Source organism: Pseudorca crassidens, chromosome 10 (genome assembly GCF_039906515.1).
Source record: "Pseudorca crassidens isolate mPseCra1 chromosome 10, mPseCra1.hap1, whole genome shotgun sequence".
Taxonomy (NCBI): domain Eukaryota; kingdom Metazoa; phylum Chordata; class Mammalia; order Artiodactyla; family Delphinidae; genus Pseudorca; species Pseudorca crassidens.
In genome coordinates, this window is record NC_090305.1 from 73681548 (window position 1) to 73709272 (window position 27725).

General features: G+C 42.2%; 1 long non-coding RNA gene across 1 annotated transcript in view; it reads left to right on the plus strand.

Annotated features, from left to right (window-relative positions):
* Window positions 1-277: 277 nt before the first annotated feature.
* Window positions 278-27725, plus strand: part of LOC137233116 (uncharacterized) — a 70089-nt gene continuing 42641 nt past the window's right edge. Inside the window, exons 1-8 of the long non-coding RNA XR_010947302.1 lie at window positions 278-472; window positions 2361-2466; window positions 12356-12442; window positions 12772-12897; window positions 19806-19911; window positions 21753-21977; window positions 22414-22546; window positions 25517-25621. This is a non-coding gene — a long non-coding RNA (uncharacterized lncRNA). The remainder of the gene's footprint in view (window positions 473-2360; window positions 2467-12355; window positions 12443-12771; window positions 12898-19805; window positions 19912-21752; window positions 21978-22413; window positions 22547-25516; window positions 25622-27725) is intronic.

Below are 27725 nucleotides of genomic sequence, written 5' to 3' on the forward strand. Positions count from 1 at the left end.
GAAAGAGGAAAGGTACAGATACACAAGAAGCTAAAGGGAAGAGCAGAGCCAACGAGGGCTTTCCACTCTTCACCGACAATGGCAAAATGCCTTCTCATCTGAATGGCTCCCACGCTTCACTCCATTGGAGAACTTCCCTTCTCTCACCCCTTCAGTCTACACTCGGGCTCTTTGCAGGTACCTCTTCTCCCACCTCCTCTGCCTGCCCCAGCTGAGCAGAGTGCCCCTCCTGTGCATTGTGCATTCTGCCATACTTTGTTCTGCCCACTAGGCTGGATCGTGTGGCAGAAGCCCCATCAGTGTCTGCTGAGCTGGACTGCTAAAAGGTTCTGCACCTCTCACAGATCCAGGGTGTAAACTGAAGAGTATATACTTCCTGGGGATGAGTTCACATCACCCAAGTCTATGCAACTGACACAAGCACACTGGTTGAAATACGTATTGGTGATATCTTTGGCATTGCTCAGAACAGGTACAGCAGTTGTTAAAAGCTGTCTTTTGCTTGCTGTGTTGTGAATTGGTTCGGTCAGGGCAGAACTGAAGCACACATCCCAGAGATGTTTGTGGAAAGCACCAGATCTCCTTATGAAGATCACCTTCTAGCTCCCAGGGCCCTTGTCCTGCTGATCTGCCAGGTCAGGAATTCTGCAAGTTGTCAAAAGTGAAACCTCAGTGGCCTGGAGCTGCAGTGCAGCTCTGGGTAGTAATCCTGGGTAGTAATCCCTTGTCAAAAGGCAGCAAGGTGGGCGGGGAGGGGAGCTAAGCACTGTTGAAGTGGACAGGCTTCTCATACAATGTACCTGCTGCCCTCTCACTGTCTGCCTTACCTCCACACCTTCCAGAGTAGGGACCAATCAGATCACGGCTCTCATTACCCGCCCAGTCTCAAATGCTTTACATTGTGACAATGTCCCAGGCTCAGCAACATCTAAGCAGTTAGCAGCATTAGGGCAGGGGACATAAAGAACTTGGCCTGAGCCTGCTTTGTTTATGGAGGAGGGGCTTATAACCTGTGTCCTGCAAATCTGCATGTACAGCAACAAGATATATTTCAAAGGTCCACGGGTCATCTGACCACATAGGTAATTGAGTCCAAAGGGTCTTTGAGCTGATAACTGTCAAAGGAAAGCCTCTAGGAATAACTTCTCTAGAGCTGCCCTTTAAATTAGGAAATCTGTCTATAGCAGGTTTTCTCAAACTCTCAGATAATGCTTCGTCACGGGGGCTGTCCCACGCATCGTAGGATGTTTGGCAGCCTCCCTGGCTTTTACCCACTAGATGCCAGTAGCCTCACCCTCTTCCTCCCAGCAGTGACAACCAAAAATGTCTCCAGACACTGCCAAGTGTTCCGTGGGGAGGAAGATTGCCCCCAGTGAAGAACCACTGGTGGTAACTCACATGTCTAGCTATGAAATGAAACCTCACTCAAATACAGTCTGAGCTACCCTGATAACCCTGAATCTAGTTGTGCTTTCAAATGACTTCAGATTGGTTACACTTCTCCCCAAGCCCGGTGCCAGTGCAGCAACTCATTCTAAACTATCCAAGCTCACTGAATCCAACCAGCCCAAGCTCTCCCTCGAGCCAGTGTTGACATACATGAGAACAGCTTCTTCAGGTTCATTCATTAAATCAACAAATATTTATCAAACAATATGCCAGGTTATAGAGTTTTGAAAAGATCCACCTGAAGTTTCTCATGAGGTAAAGTCCCTTTCCTGTCTCAAAGGAAAGAAAAACCATAACAATATTTTTAAGCTGCCAACTTCTGTGCTTCTGTACTGTTTCTGGACAATTTGATCACTTTTTATCCTTGGGCCCAATTATCCCTCTGCCTGTTTATGGCTTTGCTTCCCACCTCTGTAGTAACAGGAGCTCACCATGATGCTTTGCAGTTATCATCACTGACAGCCTTTCCCCAGATAGCGGCATCCAGAAAACCAGAAACAAGGGCAAACCAGTGATGGAAGGCCTATGGCTTGCCAGATGCTACTCTTCTGCAAGAGCAACACACCAGCAATGATTTTGATCCAAAGGTAGCATTAGACATAGACAAAGAAACTGTAAATGTAATCATACAAAATAGGAGAAAAATACATGCAGAACGAGATGGCCACCTGGGAAGGCAAAGGACGGATGTTAAATAGTCAAGGGAGGGCAGTAGATAAAATATTTAGAGGACACGCCTACAGTTTAGGGTGACAGTGTATTTCAATAATCTGGGAAGTGATCCTTTGCCCTTAAAAGTTACTCTTTTCTTCTGCTGCATCATCTTAGCACTTTAGGCGCAAGTCTGCTATGGCCTTTACCCATGTTGCCTTACCTTACCAAGAGCTTTTCTTTGTTTTCTTCCCCACCAGTCCAGAGCGGGCCGTTGCTTATCCATCTCTTCATGTCCCCAGGAGGCAGTTCTCTCTGCGCACCTCTGACACTTGGGACTAGAGCTGGCCTCCATTTGGCCAGTAGGTAAGACACATTTTACTCATTCTACTCACTGTGATTTCCCCACTGATAGTGTTTGACTCTCAGCTTCCATCCTAACTAGGGCTAGTTCCTCAACCATTCTCTCCAACTTGGTAAATCTGTGCCCTAGAGAGGAATACATTAGAATATATAAGCTTGACCATTATTTCTTAGTTCAGGGCCAGTATTAATCCTAATAGGCATTTCGTCATAACATGCTTCTCAAGCAGAGAGTCTGTTGGTGTGACTGGGAATCAGAGGGTCATCACAAAGTCCTCAAGAGAAGGATGATAAATAAAGTGATGGACAGAAGACAGAATGCTCACACCTGGTCCAGGCACCAGTCCGGTTAATATCCTGCCTCGTCTTTCACACCATGATTTGTACTCCCTATAGAGACATGAAACAGCATATGAGGGAAAGTACCTTGGGTCAAATAAAACAGCATGGATAAAAAGTCCTCCTGTGTGTAGAGCCATTCTCCTCTGAGCCTTGACTATAAATCCAAATAACAGCACCTGCATCTTTCCAATGCAAAAGGAAGTTGTGACGGTCAGGAATCAACCTGAGAGTTTTAACCTCAAGAGGCCAAAATGTTACTACTTGGAGTATTATTGTCTTACTCATATAGTCAACAGTTATTTCTCAGTAGATGGTATTCTGGGGGCATAGTGCTAGGTGGGCATTAAGGAGGACACACAGGTTAACGAGACCCTGCCCCTACTCCTGAAGGGCTTACCGTGAAGCTACTCAGAGGGGGCTGCATGGACTGTGCCTGGCCTGGGGGTTGTTTGTGACCCTCCACAATGGATAAGAAGAAAAACCGAGAGCAAGCGTTTAGAAACTTGTACAGCGAGTAATATCATGTGTGTTGAATCTGATAACAAAAATTCAAGTTTGCCTTTTATGTCTCATTTTTAATTCATTTTCAGTACTGATTATGTTTTATAAAGGTAAGGGTCTACAACAGATTGGAAACTGAAAAACAACTTGTCCTTAACTATTTCCTGTTTGAGAAGCACTGGTCAAACACACACATGACTAAACTATAAAACAGGCAAAGGATAAATGTATAATATTAAAAAGCTGAAATAGTTTAATGTTACAGAGGGGGAGGAAGATTCTGAAAGAGATGGGTCCAAAGGTACAGGAAGCCTAGGAAGTCACAAACTTCCCCTTTCCAAGCTGAACAAAAATTAATTAAAAGAAACAATTATTATTGACACGAGTAGGAAAAATAATCTCCTCATGATGAATGACATGATGAACTAAACTTTATGACACTTTAAATATACAGAAATATTTAGATGTGAAACTATTGGGACCAAATGTAAAGAAGATCCTGGAAATCTAAATAGAGTTTTTTTCTGGAAGAAATGAACAGAATGGTTGAAAACAAGCAAGGGGATTCTCAAAAATACCAATGTCTCAAGCTAGAGAAGTATTGGATCCGGGGACACTGGAGACCCCAGAGTAAGTTCCTCAGTGTGCCTTCCAGAGCCACCGTTCTTCTCTCCATAAACAGTATTCTGAGACCACAGGAGTGGACGTGGGGCAGATAAACTTAGTAATAGTTTTCTCTAGTCTAGCGGATGGCAGAAGGCAAGGAAGTAATAATATCCCAGCAGCAAGTGTTTCAACAAAGGCCTGGCAGCAAAAGAGGTGGATTCGAAGGAGGAACATGCCTGTAGCCACACCAAATCGAATGCTTGCTAGCTACAGGGCTTCTCTGTAACTTTACCTCTGTAAAGGAGTGTGCTCACACCACAGATGGGAAAAATTGAAATCTGAAGGATACCTTCCCTTTGGGATGGAATCCACTGCTTCTTCAGTGAGGGGTTTTCTGGTGTAGAAGTTCCAACAAAACCGGAGATTAATCAAACAGAAGCAAAATGACCAACGGCCTTGGCTGCCTTTCCTGGGAAGCTGAGAGATTATCAACATCTCACGCCGAATCTCATTATATAAGAGTTCACACATTTGGGGTAAACATTATTTTTCTGGCAAACAGGAAGACAGACTACCTGCCTTTTAAAAAGTGAACAAGAAAAAAAAAAAAAAAGCAAGAAAAATTGGCATGTTTCCAACATGAAAGTTCTGTCCCCAGTCCTCCCTTCCCCCACCACAAGAAGGAAAGGTTGAGAGAGAGGCTGAACAGGTATGGAAAAGAGGGAAAGAGGAGGGCTTCATTTTAGAAGAATTTCAGTTGAAAACAAACAAACATGACAACTTTTACTGAATTCTCAAATAAATTTTAAAGTACATGGATTGAAAAAAAGTGCCCAAAATATGGTAAGAAAGCATGATACAAGGAATAGGGATTTAGCAGAACTTAGGAAAGAAATTGAGGAGAAAAGCAATGCTTTAAGACATAAAACTGCAATGATCAAAGCAGGGAGCAGAACCATTGCCACAGGAAACAGGATTTGGGAAGTACAGGAAATGCAGCCTATCACGACAAACTAAAAATGTTAAAAGCAAGAATGGTAGGTGTGGAGGGAAAGGCAGTATATATAGATATGTGTATTCTGTATATTAAGTATATATGATAATATGTTATATACTTATAATCTGACAAATGGATAATTCATGATCATAAAGAAAAGTAAGAGTTCTACTACAATAAAACAAATATTTGGATAAGGAAGACTTGAGTCTACACACTGAAAGGGGTCACAGAGCCTGGAAAAATCGGTAAACATCAACCAATGCTGAGAAAAAATTCAGTAAAATTATTGTACTACAATGATGAAGAAACCATTATGCAAGCATCTATGTAGAATAAGCAAGTTACTTAAGAAAATAAAAGAGACCAGGTAGATTTCTCACAGAATTAGATACCAGAACATAATGATAGCAGCAGGTTAAGGCCATGGGCTTTGGGGACAGACACACCAGGCTTGTCCATTCACCTGCTGTGTGACCTTGCCCTTGTACCAGTTACTTAAAGTTTCTGATTCTCAGTTTCCTCATTTGTATGGAAAGATGACCCAATCATATAAAATTAGCCATTGCATGCTTTTCTAACTCCAGAGAGGTCATGAAGAGGAACGAGACAGACCATGTATCAAAATATAAAAGTCAAAGAAATAACCTCCAAGGCACCACAATATACAGAGTGAGAACTACTGGAGCTCTAGGAAGAAATCCTGAGAAGCATAATAGGGAGGGTGACTTGATAAATGTTTCTAGTCCTCATTAGGACAAATAGAAAACAAATCAATAAGGCAGAAGGGCTTTAAATTGTATAATCAGTTAAGTAAATATCTGTTTTATGTCTTACAACCGAGAATATATATTAGTGAATTCAAGAGGCATTTACAAAAATGTTCCAAACTACTTCCAAAATTATTCCTATATATATATATATATATATAAAATAGTATAGGCTGAACCCTTTAATCACATGCAACATGACACAAAATATATAAAAGAACAAACATTGGGACTTGCCTAGTGGTCCAGTGGTAAAGAATCTGCCTTACAATGCAGGAGACGCGGATTCGATCCCTGGTCAGGGAACTAGGATCCCATATGCCGTGGGGCAACTAAGCCCGCACACCACAAGTACTGAGCCCACACGCCACAACTAGAGCGCCTGCGTGCCGCAAACTACAGAGCAGACGCGCTAGAGAAGTGCCACAAGGAGGGAAGAGAAAACCCACCGCCACAACTAGAAAGAAGCCTGGGGCTTCCCTGGTGGCGCAGTGGTTGAGAGTCCGCCTGCCGATGCAGGGGACACGGGTTCGTGCCCCGGTCCGGGAAGATCCCGCATGCCGCGGAGCGGCTGGGCCCGTGAGCCATGGCCGCTGAGCCTGCGCGTCCGGAGCCTGTGCTCCGCAACGGGAGAGGCCACAACAGTGAGAGGCCCGCGTACCGCAAAAAAAAAAAAAAAAAAAAAAAAGGAAAAAAAAAGAAAGAAGCCTGCGCGCCACAAGGAAGAGCCGGCGCCACAGTGAAAGATCCCATATGCCACAACCAAGACCCGACACAGCCAAAAATAAATAATAAATAAATCTCTTTTTAAAAAAACAACAAACACTACCAACAAACTCCCTGCCCAACAAATGACAATTTTTAAAAAATCTCTACAACATCTCTAATGTTAAAGAGAACATCAAAACCACAAATGCAAAACATGGAAAACTAAATGAGAATATTTCACCCAAAAATCTCTAGGATATAGCAAAAATTAACAAGGTAAAGAGTCACCCTCGCACACATTTGTTATTAAAATGAAAATGTAGAAATAGTAAGATGAACATTATCCTCAAAAAATACAGCAAAAACACTACAAAAATAAATAAGGAAGCAGAAGAGAGGAAGTCATAAAGGTAAAATAGAGATTGATATAGTAGAAAACAGAAAAAAAAAACGAGGGACTTGCTAAATCCAAGAACTGGTTCTTTGAAAACCCAGTAAAACAGATAAATCAGTAGCTAGTCTAATCCATGACCAAAAGCGAGACTGCTCAATACTCAAAACTAGTAATGAGAAATAGAAATTGAACACAAATTTAGACTATTAAGAACCAATAAGTACATGAAAAGATGTTCATGCTCACAAATAATTACATTAATACAAATCAAACCAACATTGCAATAACATTTTTAGCCATAAGATTGGCAAAGATATGTCACCATCCAGCTTAGGGGAGGATGGTGGGTAATGATCCTTTTTTTCGAATTGATGAGTGTGAAACTTCGTATATACTTCCTGGAGAGCCCTTTGGTAATCTTTGTCAAACCTGTGAATGTGTATAGCCTTTGACCAAATAACTTCACTTAACGGCAATATGTTCTGAGAAGATAATCAGACACACACATGCACACGTGTGGCACAAACAGCAAAACAGTATTCTATGTCCAATAAAATGCATGCCTTTAAAAAATTATGTTATAGATTTACATTGATTGACTTGAAAAGATGTCTACAATATGTTAAGCAAAAAGGAACATGTTAATGGGAAATTATAAATTCAAAATCAAATATTCTGAATACCTATTCTATGCCAGACACTCACCTAGGCAATGTGGTAAGCAGCAGTAAATAAGATAGGAAAAGTTCCTGCCCTCATAGAGATTAGAACAAAAGATAAACCAACACTATTAGGTAACACACATCTGAGGAAAATGGTCACCATGTGTGAACAGTAGTTATCTGTGTTTAATGGGATTTAGGGTAATTTCTACTTTCTTCGTCATTTCTCTGTAGTGTTTGAAAATCTTTAAATGAACATATCTGATTATTTTAATCAGGAAAAATTATTTTCTGAGAGGTGTAGAAATTAGTTGTGGTTGAGGGCATGGTATATTTGGCGTTTAGGGGGTGCTAGAAAATAAAGGTAGCATTTGCATTATTCAGACTGCAGTAATATTTCCCATTATGATCAATATATATCATTATTTATCAAATTTAAAAATAAGAACATATGCCTATTCATATAAACACACAAAGACTCTCACACAAAATGACATGTCTAGATTTAACAAATCCAGAAGTCTTCTGAGTCCTCATCTTCCAAAGATGAATACAAAAATCAATTAACTACAGCTCTTGTGAGGCATTAAATGGTCAAAATTTCTCTGAGATGAAAGAGCCAATGGCAAACTCCTGTGTGGCTCCAGGTGGCGGTAACTCTACCACAATATTGGTAATTTGTTAGATTTTCCTAACCTCTTCCCATTTCAAACAGTGGTAAAATGTTTGAACAAGAAAAGAATGCATGTTTTAGTTCAACTTATTTTTCATGTTTGACTTTAATTTGGGGTCTACACACTCAGTATTTTGATATTGACATCTGTTTTATGTTTTGATTATTCTTAAATGTGCACTTCAGTTGATGTGAACTCCTCCACTTTTGGGTGGCGTCTGTCATTTGAACTGCAAAACTGTCTGTGGCTTCCCCAGGAGCCCATCACAGGAGTAAGGGGGTTCACTGCCTTCCCTGGTACCACATTCATTTGTCTTCTTTATAAGGTTGACATTAGTGCTGGAATGCCCTGCCTGCTACTGTCTTCTGGAAGCCGTCTGAATCTATTTGGCCTGGGTCAGCAGTTTAGCTCAGGGTAGACGAGTCTCAATGGCATCCATGTCCCTGTGCCCTACCAGAGCACCTCTGTTCTACCATTTGAAAGCAAGGGGCTCACATTCAACCCATCTGTCTGTTATGATAGAGCTTCCCCCATTCAGCCTTAGAAATAAAAAAGAGTGTGTGTAGGAGGGATGCCTCTCATAGACGCTTTGGAGTAAACTTTGAGAGAGGCATGAAGACATAAGCTTTAAAAACAATGAATTGTGTTCTAATATAACAGTGAAGCTTGACTAAAAGGAGCTTAAAAAGAAGGACGTTTTATTTTCAAATAGATAAGAAATTGGAAGCTAGAGAGTCTAGGCACCTAGACAAAGTCATCAGGCAATATTCCATCATTCCTAGGGTGGGCCCTTGTCCTCATGGTACAAGAGGGCTTCTGGAGTTCTAACCATCTCATTAGCATTCTAAAGAGCATTAAAGAGACCTTTTCTCCCTTTTTGGAGACTTCCTACAAATCCCACACAATACTGCTGTGTAAATCCCAGTTTAGTTGCTTGGCTGCCAATAGCTACAAGGTAAACTAGAGGAAGCAGGTTTGTTTTTCTGTTTGTTTGTTTTTTACCAGGTGGTAATGAGCAAGCTAAAACTCACGGTCCTTATTAATAGGAAGAATGGGAGAATGGATAGGATATTAGAAGGAAACATGTAAGCACACACCAGGACACGTGTACATAATTTTAATAACTGTTACCAAAATTCTTCTTAGAGAAGGGGCTGTTACTACCAAGTACCATGAGGTATTACTTGGGTATGAGAAGATAGAGCTTAAGTCAGGATCTGGAGAAAGGGGGCAGGTCTGAAGTAGGACTGAATTTCAAATGGGAAGATTCTGACTTTTGTAGTTGTGCCCAAGAAAGGACTGAGACAGTTAAGTGGAGAGAAGAGAAGGCACAAAGGATATGTGAAGGAGCCAGAGAACTTGGAGAGGTGGTGCAGTGAGTTTTTAAAAAAGAAGTGAAAGAAGGAGGGAAAAGGAGGAGAGGGGATGGAAGGATAGAAAAAATACATCAATGGTAGCCATAAAGTAGCCAAATGGATTTCTAGAACAGGAATGGCCAACATCCAAACCCACCTCCATCTGCCCAAACTTACTATATTCACAAAGGTCATGTGCTGTGGGAGGAGAGTGTACGTCTAGAAAAAAGGCTAGGAAGGATCCTTAGCCAGTCAGTGTACCCCACATGGGGCAGCAGACATGAGGTAACATTAAGTGGAAGCAGCAGTTTTGAGACAAATGTGATTGTGAACAAGAGACCTGCACTGGAAGTCACAAACATTTTGGGGGTCTGAAGAACAGACATGTAAGTCATGAGGTGGATGCTGAGCCAGTTCTCTCTGGAGCTTAAAGGCCACTTGCTTGTGAGTTAAGTTGCTATAAAACTTTGTCCCCTCGTGTCACTCTCCCAATGTAAGGAGGATGCAAAAATGTTTATTTGAGCTTTAGTAAAACATAAGCTTTATAATATAGAAAAATGAAGTTAAATGCCCTATAGCTGGTAAGTGGTTCAACCAGAACCAGAGCCTGTACTTCTCATGGCCTCCTGCCTTAGGAAGGAAACATGTGTCGTTATCTAGTCAGCTGAGAGAGAGTCTGGAGTGATGTGCTCAGATGCATGACTGAGTCTAGGCTTGGCAGAACTGGTGCCCTGATTCATTAGTAACGTCTGCTCTGTGCTTTGGATGTGGGGCGTCAGCTGCCATGCACTAGATCTGTTGTCCTCCTTTTAGACCATGATGACACTCTAAATTGCTGAGATTTGCAGTAAGGCCATTTGGTGTAATAGATGTAAGAAGTCATGACTGTTCAGACTTTCCAGGAAAAGGAATTTTTAAGTTGCATAATTTTTAGTTAACTTGTGACTAAAGTGAGACAGAAAAACCAGAGAGACATAGACTCTATGGGTTGAAGATACCCTAGTTTATCTAGTTCATCCTACGATGTGATACTTCAACTTCTTCTAAAACAGTCTGTATAAAATCCAGCCATCCTTGGGATTCCTCATGTAGCTGGAGTAATAATAAATATGGCAACAGTAAATAACATGGGCAAGTCTCCTACTATGTGCTGCATGTTATGCTAAGCCCTTCACAGAGCACTACCTTACCTAATTCTCTCAGCAACCTACCAGGTTCAAAGCTACCATTATCCTCATTTTCTAGATGAGAAAACTGACATCATAGGTTAAGAATTCCGCCCAAGGTCCTACAGCTGGTATGTGTTGAAATTCCTCCAAGCAGGAGGCCTCCTGCCATGGATTGAGCTGGTAACCCACATCTAGGAGTGAGCACAGGGAGGCCAAGCAGAACCTCACCAACTCCCAGGAACAAGAAAAGATTTTCATTCCATGTCTGAGTCCCAGAAACCAGCTCAGTGCCGGGATGAATTAATATCCTTAGAAGCAGCTGGGAGAGTAGTGAAATGTTTGTTCTCAGGCATCTTATTGATTTGGTTCCTATTAAGAAGGAAATCTCGTAAGTGAAATCTGGAAGAACAAATATTTTTCTGAAAATATTTCCTTCCCCACAGCACTCCAAGAAAGAGACCCAATGTCCTTAGACTAGAATTGGATTACAGTAATAAAGGCCTCTAAACAAACAACCAAGGTACTTTCTCTCCGAGAGACAAATTAGGAATTTACTGATGCTTCCCCTCACCAGTGTTTCAGTCAATGGGACACCATTTTGTCACTGGTGGAAATTTTCCAGAGTGATTAGTGCAGACAAATCCATGGACCCCAATCAATGGGAGGTGACTGGTCTTGGCCAAGGGGAGGCATGAAGTCTTAGGGTACATCCCTCTTCAACTCTAGACATGGTGGTGTAGGTAGATAGGAAGTGCCTGTCATCTATCCCCTACCGCTATGCCCTCACTCCTTCATTCATTCCTTCTCCCTCTCCCCTAATATGACAGATGGCGTATGATGTGCCAAGCTCTATTTTAGGCACTGGGGAGGCATCAGTGGATGAGCCAGGCTATCAGAGGCTCACACAGGTTCATTGAAGGAGATGCAGACAATACACAGTGACTAACGTCACTAAAAATAATTTCAGATGGTGAAATAGCCACAAAGTGGTAAAGTGACTCTCCGAGGAGCTCAGAGTACCTCTACAACACTCTATCCTCCCAACTGGAGCATTCCTCAGCATAAACTCCAACAAGGTCATGCAAAGCCCATGAATTGTGACACAACCCTCTTCCTCTTAAAAGTGAGTCGCACGCTATAGGATCCACGATCCACGGTTTCACACAGTCTCTTCTCCACCCCTGACCCAAAAGGAAGAAAGCCTCCATCTGGCCTGGCATTTTTAAAAAATGATGCAGTCATGAAGAATGAGAAGACAAAAATAATAAACTCCAGAGCCTGCCTTGAGAATAACGTTTTACCAACAGGATGTGTCATAAATATGAAATGGCAAAGAAAGATGTTCCAGGATTTGTCCTTTGTCCTTTTTTAGCCAGACAGATAATAAGTTACCATCATGGAATTTTTTTTCTCATTTGAACATGAGCTACATATAACTTCCATACTTCTGTAAAAAGGGAACCCATAAATCACAAGTTATTGTTTCCTAGAAACTGGGATTATACGAGGGAGAGCCAAACAAAAGCCTTTGTTTCATGAGCTTGCAACTTTTTAATTAAATACCGCTTTAAACTCACACATGCACAAGCCAAATGTTCCCAATCCTTTCTGCTTTCGAGCCTGGTGTCCAAGCTCCCCCTTCCATCACTGTTGCTGTGGTGGGAGCAGGATTCCTGCATTTATTGGTTTCTAATTTTTCCCTTTATCAATTTAGGTGGAATGAGAAACACGGATCACAGGACAAGGACTAGTTCTTTACGTTTCTTTTGTAGACATCATGACCAAGGACTGCGCTCTACACGTAAGACTATAAACAAATAAAAAGGGAGGGAAGTAGGGAGGGAAGGAGGAAAAGCAGGGAGGGAGGAAAGGAGAAAGGATGGAGACTCTGGCCCAGGAGCTTGTAAACTTCAAACACTTTATCTGATCCCCATAGATCATTAGGCAGAATCTGGTTGGTTCTTCACAATATCCCTCCTTCCTTCGTCTTTAGTACGCTTCTAAAGTGCATTTCCCAATTTCACAGAATGTGGGCAGAAGGGATGTGTGCCACTTCCAAAAATGCCCCCTAAAATCTCCTGCTCTGTTCCCCACGTTTCTTCCTCTGCTTCCTGCTGGCTGCCTGCATAGGACCCAGTCGAGGTCTCTGAGGCCCTGGAGGATGGTAGAGCCACACGATGAAAGCGACTAGGTCCGTGCATCACTCTGTGGAGCATAGTGCTTCCCCCACACTGGCCTGGGATGTGAGAAAGAAAGGTAAGAACCAATATATACGGGTTGTTTCTATACGGTTAACCAGGCCTGAATGACACACTCCTGTCTTGGTCTCTCCGGGCTGCTGTAACAAGATACCATAGACTGTGTGGATCAAACAACAAACATTTATTTCTCAAAGTTCTGGAGGGTGGGAAGTCCAAGGTCAAACTATGGCAGATTTTAGTGTCTGGTGAGAGCCCACTTGTTGGTTCATTGACGGCAGTCTTCTCACTGTGTCCTCACATGGCAGAGGGAGCTCTCTGGGGTCTCTTTTATAAGGGCACTGATCCCATTCATGCAGGCTCCTCTCTTGTGACCTAATCACCTCCCAAAGGCCTTGCCTCCAAACACCATCACACGGGGGATTAGGATTTCGTCGGGGATATAAACAGTCTGTAGCAACAGCCTTGCTCCCTTGTTCCATCCATGGCAGGTGACACTAGTAGATACCTTGTAGATAACTTCTCTCTTACGCTGTCCTCAAACGTGTATGTGGTGCCCCAGATATCCCTCACTTCATGTTCAGAGGACATCCAGAGATCTTATCCAGGTACTTTAAATACTAAATTTATATTTTTAGCCAGTATGTAATCTACCCCTCACTGTAATTCCTATTTTAAAAGGCCTTTAAAGAATGAGTCCACGATTCAAGTCAAGATGAGATGTTTTCTAAATCAGGGGTCAGCAGTTTTTCTTCTGTAAAGGGCCAGATAGTAAACTTTTTAGGCTGCTTGGGTCTCTGTTGCAACTACTCAGTTCTGACACTGAAGCACGAAAGCAGCTGTAGACACTACAAACGAATGGGCGTGGCTGTGTTCCAATAAGCTGTGATTTATAAAAACAGGCAGGAGGCCAGATTGGGCCCGTGGGCTGTAGTTTGCTGACCCCTGTTCTAAATCATTCTCGCATTTTCACTAAATGGGAAAGAGGCCACGTGTTAATTCCAGTATCCATTTCAATCCCTGAGACACTGGTTTATATTTATTTGTTTGTTTGTTTGTTTGTTTTAAACATCATGCCTTAAGTAACATCAGCTATGACAAGTGAAGTTGTAAGCAATATTTAATTCTTCTCTGAACCCCAGGACTGCACTGTGCTGGCACAACGTAAACTGCAATAAATTTTTGTTCCTTCTACTTTCCTTAAAGCTTGCCCTTGAAGGTTAGACTTGAAGTCAGACCTGAATTTAAGTCCTGTTTCTTAGTCTGTGGCTTTGGTCAAGTCACTTTCTTTTTGTAAGCCTGGGTCTCCAAAACTGTAAAATGAGGATAACATTATATAACACACAATATTTCTTGGAGGGGGAACCAAATAGAATAATGTATATATTTTGTGAGCCGCAGCGCACGGTACAGAGATAAGAGACTATTACTATAAGCTGCCTCTCCCTTCCTTGATTCTGAATTTATTTCTTCCTACTCCAAGAGTGGATTTTTTTTTTCCCTGACAGTTCCCAAGGAGGTCCACTAAACCCCTATTTAGCCCAGGCCAGGAGGCTGCTGGTGTCCACAGGCCAGCCCCACCTGTGTTCCGATTGACCAGAAACCTGAGCCTCCTTTACAGCCACTACCTGGATCCAGAGAAGGCAGCTCCAGCTGCCAAGAAGGGTTGCTGCTTTAAAGAGATAAAATGCAATAAAGGTCTTTCTGTAATGGGCACTCTCAGTTTGGTTTGACCAGCCAGTGACACAAGGCACTTGGCCTTGGACCCGATGTTATTTGAAACGAACTCTGGAATTGAGGTCCTGTTCTCATCAAAAGAGCCATACCCTTAGTAGTCCACAGCTAAGACCTTCAAAGAGTAAAAATCAAGACTTTTTTTTTTAGTCATATATTAAAATGGTGAAAAAAAATTGTGGATAGAATATTTATCCTCTTGTTGCAAATTTTCATGGCTGTCCCATTCAACTAGAAGTTGCCATGTGTATAAAACTTCAGATTCTAGAGTAAACCCTAGACTTCCCACCTGAGGACATCTGTATACCATCTAAGAAGAGGAGACATTCACTACTCTAAAAGAAACAAAATCCTTTTTTCTCCATTGAGGATGCTTGCATGAAAACTTGAAGGAAAACATTGCAATTGGTTCTTGTCAATTAGTCATTCAACATGCCTTGACAGTGTCTAGAACAGTACCTGGCAAGGGCTTCAACACAGATCTGCCAACAGGCTGAGCCCTGTGAGCTGGGCATTGTCCTATAACTGGTAAGGCAGGAATGGCAAATATCTAAAAACTGTGCCATAACTTCCCCAGCTGTGGTCATGGCAGGCATCAATAATCACTTAGGGTGGAATTTTCCTGATGACCCAAAACAGAGCAACAGTAACATCTTGGTGAGGGCAGCTTTTCTGCATAGTCATACCTCCAGGGTGATGGTTCCTCAGTTATTATTTTTCCTCTCCCCCCTCAAAACGAGGTCTTCCTGCAATCTTAGCTAACCTTAGTAAATTGATCTGCATATCCACTCAAGACCTCAAGCTAAAAACCTGGTAACATCCTTGAAAAACCCACTAATATCTAACCACTCAAGAAACTCTATGAACTCTAATGCCCAGAATTGCTTCTCTTCAGCTCCATCATTATGGACCTGGGCCATTGTTGGTCTCAACCCTTTCAGGAGCTTTTGAAGTGCTCCCTAAGCTCTGCCACCCATATAACCACCAGAGGGCTGCTGTTAAAACTTAAAACAAATCATGTCAATGTCTCACTGAAGGGCCACATAACCGGCGTGATCTAACCCTTCCCTTCCTTTCCAAAACCAGCTCAGTTCATTCTCCTCTCTGTCCCTGCAATGCACTGCAGCTTCACTGACCTTCTTTCAAGTCTTGGAAAACATCCAGGTCTTGGCCCCACTTAAGGCCTTCACACATTTTGTTGTCGACCTGTGAGTCTGCTGCCCATGACCCTCCTGACTAAGACCTGATTCTTCAGGTCACAACCAAACTGCCACCTCTTCAAAGAGATCTTCCTGGATCACTCACTCAACTACCTTCTTTTCTGTCAAACTGATGCCCCTATTCCTCTGAGCTTATTCTTTCTCTGAAGACTTGGACTTATTGGGAATTTTACATACACGGAAGTTGCAACTTTCAGTAAAAAAGGAAACATCCATGAAAACAGTATCATGGTCATTTCCTAGAAATTACCACATTTCGCAATGTTATTTTTTGTTTTTATGCCACTTCTCTTACCTAATGTGATATAAGCTCTACTGGGAGTAGGGACAATGTCTTGTCACTGCTAGAGAAAGAAAAGACACACACACAATTCTTTCTTTGTGGTGAGAAATTCTAAACCATATTCTTAGACACCTTTTGTGGCATCTACCTTGTCCCAATAACTCCCTTTTCCAGGAAATCCATGTACATGCAGAATGAACCCCCGTACACAAGGGTAGACCAGATATCCATGTTTGAAATGTGGGGCACTGGTCATCCTCACTGTCCATCAACTGTCTTATCCAAGACACTTTGAGGGCAGGGATCCCGCTTGACTTGCCCATTTTCGAATCCAGCAACTGTGACTAGTGACTGTTTTAAGTCTGTGAAAGTGCAGATCCAGGAAGTGACCCAGGCATCCACGTTGTGTTCTTTGGGTGGCCTGGGTTTGGTTTAGTCTCCAGGAATCTAATAAGGGGACACCCAGAAAGATGAAACTATATCCCTAAATGCCTATTCATTCAATAATCCTAAGGTAATTTCTAATAAAATTAGAAACAAAGGGCAATTGTGAAGGGTCTTTGTCTGTCTGCCCCCCTCCTCAGACAACCTCTAGGAGCAGTTTTCAGAGCTTTGGATGAGGTTTGGCCTGTGTAAATCGCATTGTCTGTGGTTCCACTGGGAGAGTGACTTTCTTCCTCCAGCCCCATGCAACTCTTTGAAAATGGCACTCAATGAAGGGTGATCCTTGCTGAGGAACTTTGCCCTTAGGGGAAAGTTCCAGGTGACAGATCATAAATTTGGAAGGCCCTGGTCTCAGAAGGTACTCTGAATGATTTCAATAAAGTGCAGAAGGAGAGGATTATTTTTTCAAAAGTTCTGCCAGAGATTTCAGAAAGCAGAGATCTGTGCAGGAATACCGACCCATTGACTTCCTAAAACACCCGTATATTTTCTGGTCACCCAAGTCGTATATTTTTTGCATCAGTAAAGAGGATATTTACCTACCTACTTGCCAGCTGGGCAAACTGAGTCTGGGAGTTGCTGAGTACAATGCTAGAAGAGTACTTTGCAGGGGAGATGCCCAATAGGCCAGGCTCCATGTACCCCAATATCTGTTCTTTCTCTTCATGCTTAGATTCTGAGCCTGGCCAACATCAAAGGTGCTCAGCCCAACAAATGGAGACCTCTTGTCTTAGATAAAGTAGATGCATTCAGGGTGACAGCAGATTAAGTTATGGCCACCATAATAAAGGGAAATAGTGAGACAGTGCAAGTACTTTGGGTAATTTGCATGAGTCTTGCTCTAGTTGACATTTGCATCCATCAGCTCAAACTTGAAGGCAGAGAAGTTATTTGACTTCCTTTTGTATCCAGGCCTGGCTGAAATCATCTTACTCGTTAAACTTTTTCCTCTTTGTGCCTCACTCTATTCATAGCGTTCAGGATAATTTCTGACACATAGTAAACACTCATTAAATACAGTCACCCCTTGTATCCATGAGGGATTGCTTCCAGGACCTGCCCTGGATACCAAAGTCCATGGATGCTGAAATCCCAGAGTCTGCCCTCTGTATGCGTGGGTCCCGCATCTGTGGATACGGAGAACTGTCTGTATTTGTTAAATTGCTGTTAATGAATATACCACTCCACTTTGGCCTCAGACACTCTCTGACTTTCTGGGATTCAAATCACTGTTCTAAAATAGGTTATTTTTCTTAAGCAATAAGTCAACTGTCATTTCTACCACTGAAGGAACGTGTTATGTGAGACCACCCTTGGTCCCAACCTGGAGAAGTCTCTTGGTCTCTCTGAGGTGCATGGCACAGAGACTGGACATCACAAGCTTCCCCCACACCAGGTCTAAAGGATGAAGGTACAAAGAGCTGAGAATACAACCCATGGACCAGAGCCCAGTGAAGTCACTACTTTAGGGGCCCAGAACTGTCATCACTGTCCTCACAAGTCCACGCTTCTGGACGCTTGTGTGGACTCTGCACACCTGCAGCATCTGGCTCATGGCTGAGCACTTTGAGTACAACGGGCCAGATTCAAATCCAGCTTGACCCTGGGACTGTGGGCAGTGCACTGAACTCCTCTGAAGCTCAGTTTCTTTGACTATGAAACGGGAGAGGCTATAACCACCTCAGGATGTAGCAGACAGCAAACTTAGATGTGCACACAAATTGCCTGGGATCTTGTTATGACGTGAGTTCAGACTTGGTAAGTCTGGGATGAGGCCTGAGATCCTGCATTTCTGACAAGCTACCAGGTGACACGATGCTGCTGTCTGGGGGCCACACTCAGAGCAGCAAGGTCATGGGGCATTACATGAGATAACAGTAGAAATAAAAGATGATTATTAACATTAATAAGCACTATAAAGAAAATTATTAATAATTATTATCAGTAGGAGCATTTCAATTAAAACTCATGAAATTACAACCAACTAGGTTTGAATTAGACTGTTTCTGGCCCTGAATCCTTTTAGGCAAGGTTTGTGATTACATCTGTAACCTCCTTCAGACCCTCCTCATAAGCCCTGACGTAACTACAGAAGTCAAGCGCACAGTGAGAAGATATTTTATTACCGATGTATTTATATATGGGTTTTTGGGGTTTTAAAACTGGCAATTAAAACCTTGTAAATTTGTATTATCAACAAAATAAATGTAGACGGATTAGTTACTCATTGCTAATAAATTTGATCATTCATTTATAAAACGAATGTTCGCCCAAGAATCACAGAGCACTCTATAAATATCGCTTCACTAAGCCACAAACCACCTCTACAAGGAAGGCACACAGCACCCCTGAGGGGTTAAACAAATCGTCTCGGGCCTGGGGGATGGGAGAACAGCCTGAGTTCCAGCCCTCTCATCCCCTTCCCACACTCAGGTTCAGCTCCTGCCCCACAGGGGCCAACTCTTTGAAGCATGATATCTGCTTGGAAGCATTTCAAATCAGCCTGCCTGGGGGCTCCATCCCCAGATAGCCCCAGGTGCCTGTCTGTGTGTGTCAGGAAAAACCATCTTTCTCTCATTTGGGAGGTTGAGGAGGACTTGCCTCCCTGCTTCCTCTTTCCCTATCATGTACTCTGGGCAGTTCAGCTACCGTGAAAGAAGGAACTCTCAAAAGCCACTGGCCCAGCTATGGAACTCAAACATGGAATAAATAAAACAAAATTACTTCACTGCAGATTTCCCATCCTAATATGCCCTCTTCAAGCCTTTCCCAGCTGAGGGTCCCCTTCACTTCTCCAGTATCAAAGAACTCAGTAAACCCTTCTGTCACCATGTCCCGGTGCCCTGGATGGAGTCGGGTTTTGGTGTCTGGCATCGCTGGGGGTGAATTCCAACCCATGGCTGTGGGAGACCAGGGATCTCATGTTTCTTAGTTGTGAATTGGGTTTTTACAGCCAGCATCGGCTGGTGGCTGTGAGGATGCTCAGAGATGATGTGTGGGAGGCACCGGGCTTTGGTGGCCCATTAGTGGAAGTTATCACTGTTAGTGGCAGGAGAGGCAGTTGTGATGTTGGTCACAGACGCAGCAGCAGCAGCAGAATCTCCAGCCACATCATGCTTCTTAGAAACCCTAAGCAATACAAAGGATATTATGGTGTTCCGTTGACACCCTCCACACACACACACGCACACGTCCTACACCTACACACACACCAACACATGTGCTCACATACACCTCTGCTCCCACAAAGACTGATTGGAAGAGGCCATATTCTTTTGTTCTCAGCCTCCGCCTACAGGTCCCACTGCTCCTCGCTCCACCTTTGCCTGCGCTCCTGGAACACCCACGTGACCTTCTGCCTGGAGCCCCCAAGAGACCTCAAGGATTGCAGGTTGGAGGTTTACTATCATTCATTATCTCTTCAGCTACCTTCCAATTTCTTTTCAACCGGTGGCTCTATCTGTGTTCTCTCTCTGGATTCAGTCTCTGAAAGAGCAGGACTCATCCTTACTTAATTCCTACTTTAATGAATGCCTTAATTTATTCTCTTATGTAGAGGTAGGAATTCAATGAGAATATGAGATATATTCTTCATCGCTGCCTTTAGTGAATCAACATAGAGACCCATACGATTTTTGAGCAGAGAACCAAAAGCAGAAAACGTATAGGACATTAGGCTTGCTGATACATGTTTGTAGAGAAGAGGGGATCTGAAAAGCTGTTTAATCTATCTCTCTATAAAAGGATGTCTGGTTTGCCCTGGGCTTGAAATGAGTCATCTCCACCGAAGGCTCTAAGACAGTCATCGTTCCGGCTACCTGCCGTGTGGAGGTTCTCCTCTGAGACCGTGAATGTCTACTACTAGAAACACTACCTGCCATTTTATTAGTCTGAGTCTGGCTGGCTTGTGACCACCCTGTACCAGCCATCCAACCAAAGAGAGAGACCAGATGATGGCTGAAAATGGGTGTGCTAGCATTAAATTTTCAGTTAATGTTTTAAAAAAAGTGTTACTAGCATCTCCAGATCCATGTTTAATTTCTTAATGGAAGCCATCCATGACCAATAGATTTTGCTTGCAAGAATAAAGGTTGCCGACCAGCATATCTTATAAAGTGAACCTCGATGAACTGTTTTGTATTTTTCCTTTTCACTTCCAATATAAGTTATCCAAAAATTATTTATATCTGTATTTGTTAGTATGGTTAAAAAAATACAGTAGGTTTTCTTTGTTTAATTCAAACGGTGTTGGTCAGTGTTTCCTGATTCTGCCTTTTCAGCTCTGGAGCTTCACTCACACTGTTCCTTTCATCTAGAACAGTAACCTTCCTACATATGCCGAGTCTATTTCATTTCTTAAGGCACAGTTGAAGGCTCCCAACCTTTCGGGCTCAAATGCCTCATTCTGTAGTCTTTACTGATTTCTCCACTGGAAGTCATCTCCCCCAGTTATGCACACTTTCACGTGAGAAATAGCAAATGTCAGGTGTTGGTTCATTTAGTTTTCAAAATCAGGGCATCTTGGCAGTCAGGCTTGCATTCTTTTTTTTTTTTAACAGTTTTATTAAGATGTGGTGCACATACCATAAAATTTACCCTTCTTAAATGAATAATTCAGTACTTTTTAGTGCACTCATGGTTGTCCAACCATCATCATAATATAATTTTAGAAGATTTCCATTACGCCGCAAAGAAACCCCATACACAGTACACATGAGCAGTCATGCCCGTGCCACCCATCCCCAGACCCTAGATACCCACGAATCTACTTTCAATCTCTATGGATTTGCCTGTTCTGGACATTTCACAGAAATATTATTGTACAATATGTGACCTTTTATGACTGGCTTCTTTTACTTAGCATAATACTTGCAAGTTCATCTACTTTGTAGCACGTATCAGTACTTCGTTCCTTTTCATCCATTGTATGGATATACCTCCTTCTGTTTCTCCATTTATCAGTTGTTGGACATTTGGGTTGTTTCTTTTTTTGACTATTATGAATAATGCTACTGTGAACATTCATGTACAAGTGTTTGCACAGTTGTGTGTTTTCATTTCTCTTGGGTACCTGGAGTGGAATTTCTGGGTCATATGGTAACTTTAACATCTTGAGGGACTGCCAAACTGTTTTCCAAAATGGCTGCACCATTACCACCAACAATGTAAAAAGGTTTCAATTTCTGCATGTGCCTGCCAACCCTTGTCATTGTCTGTCTTTCTGATTTTCAGGCTTTCATCCTTAGTCTGAAGCTTTATTTCAGAAAACAAGTTGGAAGAAAAGAAGGGTATCTGGAAAACTTACCTCAAGAAACATTTTTTCCATGAAACTCTCATTGAACCTTGGAGTCCTGAACAGGCATAGCACCTTGGAGGGCAGACGTTGCTGTGCCTGAGAACAAGAAAGCCCCTGTGGTTTCCTTCTCAGCTCCGTGCTTTACAAATGAGGCACCTTTGGTAGGTTATTGTCTGACCCTTGGTTGCCTTACAGGTAAAATGAAGATGGTATTTTCTTTATTCATTCAAATGGAATGAGGCATGTGTATGTGAACATGTCTGGAGGCTCACATGGAATTAAGGCAACGGGCTTTCTAGAAAGTTCTTTTTAAATGGTTCTCCCAGAAGTCTTGTACTTTTGTGGCAGTGCCTCTAGGTCCACCAACAGATAAAATGGAAATCTTGGTTAAGTTTTGTAAATATTCCATGCGTGTGACAAGAATGGGGGTACTCTGTTGAGTACAAGGATTTATATAACATGCACATCAAGCATGTTAAATATATGTCAAATCCAATTTATCTTCACCTATTTATTTTTCGGTCTCCCTGGTCGGTGGTTTCTGAGGAAGTTGCAGACACTTTCCCACACTGACTGTTTATTCACCCATTTTTGTAGTGTCTTTACAGCAGAGACTACGGTCTAGTCCTCTCCTGGGTGCTCTGGTCCATTGCCAAGTCCTCTAAAGCCTGATGGCACCTTCCTCGCAGCCTGAGAGCAAAATAACGTGGTGTTAAGGCCCAGGAAGCAAGTGAGTATTGTTGTTAAGAGTGGTAGCTTCAGAGACAGACAAACCTGAGTTCAAATCTCAGCACCATCGCTTCCTAGTTTATGAACTTGGAGAGCTAACTTAACTTCTCTGAGCCTCAGAGTTCTCGTCCGTGAAATGGGAAGATTATTAAGAGTAGCTTCCACTCTGGAAGAGTGAGCAAATTCAATGAGATCATGTGTCTAAAGCACTTATCACAGAGCCAGGATCAGGAAACTGGTAAGGGTTTAGTAAATGCCAACTTTTGTGGGTAACACTAAAGAACCTCAACAACAGCAGTAGCTGCTCACCTCCTGGAGTGCATAATATGTTCTGGGCGCTAAGCCAAGTGCCTCAGATGTATCAGCTCCTTTAAACCCTACAGGAAGCCTGAGACAGCAATGTGGTCACCATCACCATTTTATAGATGAGGCCACTGGGGTACAGAGCGATGAGGCAGCTGGCCCAACGTCACCAGCAAGCGCTGGTCTTGAACTGCACCTCCAGCCACGAGAGCCTGGGTTCATCTTTTGATTATAAAGTGGGTCATGCAACCAACAAAAAGACACACCACAAAAGGGCCTATTCGTCCCACATCCCTTCCTGTGGCCTCCCAGAAGTGCCCTGCAGCACCAGGCTCCACTCTGGGTGGCTACTGTGGTTCTTCTTTTGTGTCTGAGAAAGATGAGCATTCGATAGGATCCAGCTGCCAGCTCCCTGCAGCCCTACTTGTGTGTTTCCAGAGCAGCTCCTGGGTCTGGGACAACAGAGCCCTTACAGCCCCCTTGTTCCAAGCATAGTCACAAACATTTGAGAAAAAACTGGGTTGGAAAACCAAGCAAACCTTTAAAATGTGGACAATGAAAAGGCACTGTTGGGACATATTTATGGATAACATGCTACACTTTCAAAGCTAACACTCTTGGACACAGCCCTGGTTTCCCAGTCCAAGTCCTATTTTAAAAACAAATGTACAATACACAAATATATTCCCACTGTAAAAAAAAAAAAAAAGAATAAGTATGATGAATAAAATGAGAAAGTTGATCATTATTCCCCACCTCCACCCCGAACCCACATCTCTTTCCAGTGGTAACCACCATCAATGGGTTGGATGTGTCTCTGCCCAAGTCTTTTCCTTTGTATTTGAATGCATATATATATATATATATATATATATATATATATATATATATAGACATAAACATGTTTAATTTTGGAAAAATATTCTATTTCTATACAAATGGTGTCACATTTGTTTGCAGAATAACCTTGCTTGCTTTATTCACTTAACAATAGGTTTGAGAAGAGCCTCCAAGTCCGTGCACACACATGTCCACATCATTCTTTATTAACTGCTGAGATGCTTCCCATGTGTGGTGATACCATAAATTATACATTTGGGTCGCCATGGCTGGCTGGCTCTAAGATGGTCCCCAGTGATCTCTACCCCCTGGTATTTGTGCCCCTGTGTAATTGCCTCCCCTTCATCGTGGGCTGGCTTATGATTCGCTTCTAATCAAAAGAATAAAGCAAAGGGGATGAGATGTCACTTCTGTGATTAGCTTCAAGGGAGTGTGACTTGCCTCTTGCTAGCGGATTCTGTCTCTGGCTGGCTTATAGAGAGGCTCACGTGGCAAGGAACTAAGGGCAGCGTCTGACCAACAGCCCACGATTAATGGAATCCTGACAGCAACGATGTGAGTTTGGAAGTGGATCCTTCTCCACTGGAGTCTCAGATGAGCCTCCAGTCCTGGCCAACACCTTAACTGCAGCTCATGAGAGACCCTGAAACAGAGGCCCCAGCTAAGCTGTGCCTCGATTCCAGATTCGCAGAAATAGGCTGTTACATTTACAGTAATTTGAGATGCAGAAAAGGATAACCAGTTGTTACGATAAGCAGTTGTTAATTGCTTTCTATCCTAAGCATCACTGGAACAAAGATTCTTCTGCATATGATTAGTGGAGTATTCTAGGATCAAGTCTTAGATCTGAGATTGCTCAATCTAAAGGAAAGGATATTTAACATAGATAAATAACACTAAATTAACCTCTAAAAATATGTGGCAAGTTTACATATGCATGCAAACAGTATGAAAGTTTCTACTTCTCTAATGCCCTTGGCAAAGCATCGATCATTTAAATAATATCAGTCTGATAAAATCAATACTGCTTTGCTTTGATTCCATTTTCCTGATTGATAGGGTGAGTTTCTTTCTTTTTTTTTTAATAAATCCACTGGCCATTTTTTCCCTCTTCATCTGAGACTTACCTTTTGGTATCCTCTGCTTTAATCCTGTTTCAATTCCACAACTGGAAGTACGGATATGAATATTACATCTGGAGACGTACAATGGCCATCCTCCCCACTGGTGATGGTGACGTTACCCAGTTTCTCCACTGTTTAGTTACTACTTTGTCCCTTGCAACTAATAGGCAATTTATGGGATGATTCTCTGAGATCACTCAAATATCCTGCTCCTCATTAAACTATCCCCATGGATTTAGCTGGGGTTTAGAACATATTATAATGTTTTATAATACTATATCATATTTTATATTAATATTTATATTATTATTAATAATATTATTATCCACCATTTATTATGGTGGATGCAAAACGATAATTTTCCAAAATGATAGTTTTCCAAGTGTGCAGCACTCCCTCCACATTTACCAGTCGACATTCAGCCTCCGTTTATAGAAGAAGGAAGATCTCCTCTCCTCCCCTATTTATTTATTATTAGTATAGACTCATAATTTCTTGTTTTTCCTCAATGATTTATAATTTATTACTGTCTTTTTGGTACCCCAGTTTTCCCAGATCTGGCCAATGGGAGCCCCTTCGAGTTGGCTATCACTTCCTTGTGATAATGCTTGTCTTTTTGTAAAATTATTATTCTTTTCTTTATTCATATTTATATTTCTTATAATGTTTTCTTATTTATTTTCTGGCTCCACAAAATGTTCCAGGCTCATCTTGTACAAACCTGTTCCAGCCCCAGAAGCAACCATTTCTTTGAGGAGCCCTAGTTCTTTGGTGGGCGAAGGTACTAGAGATAAAGATCTGGGCACCAGGTATGCTTATTAAAATGGACCCATTTTAAATGCAGTTCGGTGAGTTTTGATGAATGTATGAACTCTTTTAACTACCAGCGCACTCAAGATATAGAGTTTCCTTCACCCTGCAAAGTCCTCTCATCTTGTTCACTTTTATACAACTTCCTCTGTCCAAAATGTCACTATTTCCTGTGCCCCACACATTCTTCAAAACCCAGATCAAATTTTCTTTCCTTCTTAGAATTATGTTCAGTTTCCTCAACCAAGGTTTCTGGTTCCTTCTTTGTTCTCCTAAAACAGAGGGTAAAAGTGCTGGCTCAGCACTCAAAGAGCTCTAAGGAAGATGGCTTCTCTTACCCGCCGTGAGTCCTTGGGAGAGTTACTCATCCTCTCTCTGACCATTGTTTTTCCATCTGTAAAAGGGGGCACCCTTGAATCATTCCCATATCCACCACATGCAATCCTGTCAGCTTAACCCCTGAAGTAGCTCTTGATCGTTGCCTTTCTGTGTATCTCCACAGCCACCCCTCTAGTATCTCCCTCCTGGAAATCTAATCTTTCACCTTCCACCTCTGGGCCCATTATAATGTATTCCCTACAAAGCAGCCAAAGTCATCTTAAGAAATGCCTATCAGCACCATGACCCACCAGGTGCTACACACTCCGGTAGCTTCTCAGTGTCATGGTGAGGATGGCCTTCCTCCCCACATGGTCTGTAAGGACCTTCTGGGTCTGACCTCTCCTTGCTCATATCGCACTGCATTCTCCTGACTTCCTTTCAGTGAGTTCGTCCAATTCTCCACATGCCATCCTGCTGCCCTTTGCTGGAGTACTTTCCCCATCTTACCTGCTTAATTCCGCTTCATCCTCATGGGGCTACATCCTCGAGAAGCCTCTCCTGACTTCCTCGATGAGGTCAAATCCCCTCACTGTTCACTCCTCTAGCTCTGTGTCACTTTTTAAAACCGCTTACCGTAGTTGCACCATCTCACCCACAGTTTGTGATAGTTTTAATGAATGTCAGCCTCATTGAATCTAATCTCATAACAGTGGGCACTGTACCTCTCCGAGGATTGACACTCAGTGGGTATTAGCTGAAGAAATGAATACACCATAGGATTGGTGTCTGAGTGCAATGAGATAATGCTGTGTGAGAGAGGGCTATTTATACGTAGTTTTATCACTCTACTTACCATTTTCTATTGTGGGTTCTTATTTAGATGTCTGTCTTCTCGACCATTCCAAAAATGCCTTGAAAGCGGGGTCTATGCCAAGTCCTCTTGTGCCTCTAGCTTCTGGGACAGTGTCTGTACTTCATAAGGGCTTGATATAAGTGTGTGGTGAGTCAGTGAAAAGTTAAATGGATGAATGAAGTTATCTCACCTCCAGATGCTTCTAGTTCCCCATGTGAAAAGGACAAAATATGAGGGTCTAACTCATGGGTTAGTCATGAGGATTTAGCTGGCTTGATATTTGGAAAGTGCTTAGAATAGTATCTGGCAAATCGTTTAAGTTCTCTGACTGTTAAATGAATATATACAAATGTGCAATGTGCTAGACAAATGTAAAGAATCTGAGTTATCAGGTTCATCACTGAAAGTTTGCATGTAGGGTACAGGGGAATTGTCAAGGGGTCATATCTCTCTCCACACACACAAAACATCATCTGTCTCTGTTTTAGAAAACTCTAAAGTGTTCATCATCAACCTCTTTTTTAAGTTCACATCATGCTGTCCTAATCACCCTTTATGCATTTTTTTTAAAGCCTATAGTTAACTGTGGGATAAAATGGATTTTCCCTTAAACTGTTCTCTACTGTTCTTTAAAGCCATTGCTATGCAGTCTTGTTCATCTAACCAAACCTAAATTGGGTTATGCAATATTAAAAGCAAACCAGACCAGAAAATGATCGATTTGGACCTTTTTTCCCCAATTATTCATGATTATTTGTTCTAACCACATGTGTAGATTTTAAAAATTCCTCCCCAAAGAACTCCACAGCCCTGATACATCCTCTTCTTAAAACTTCAACTTACGTGAAGACAAAATCCTGTTGATTTTTTGACTTCTAATAGAAGTCTGACAGATGCCACATTTTCCCAACAAATCCAGTGAACAACTT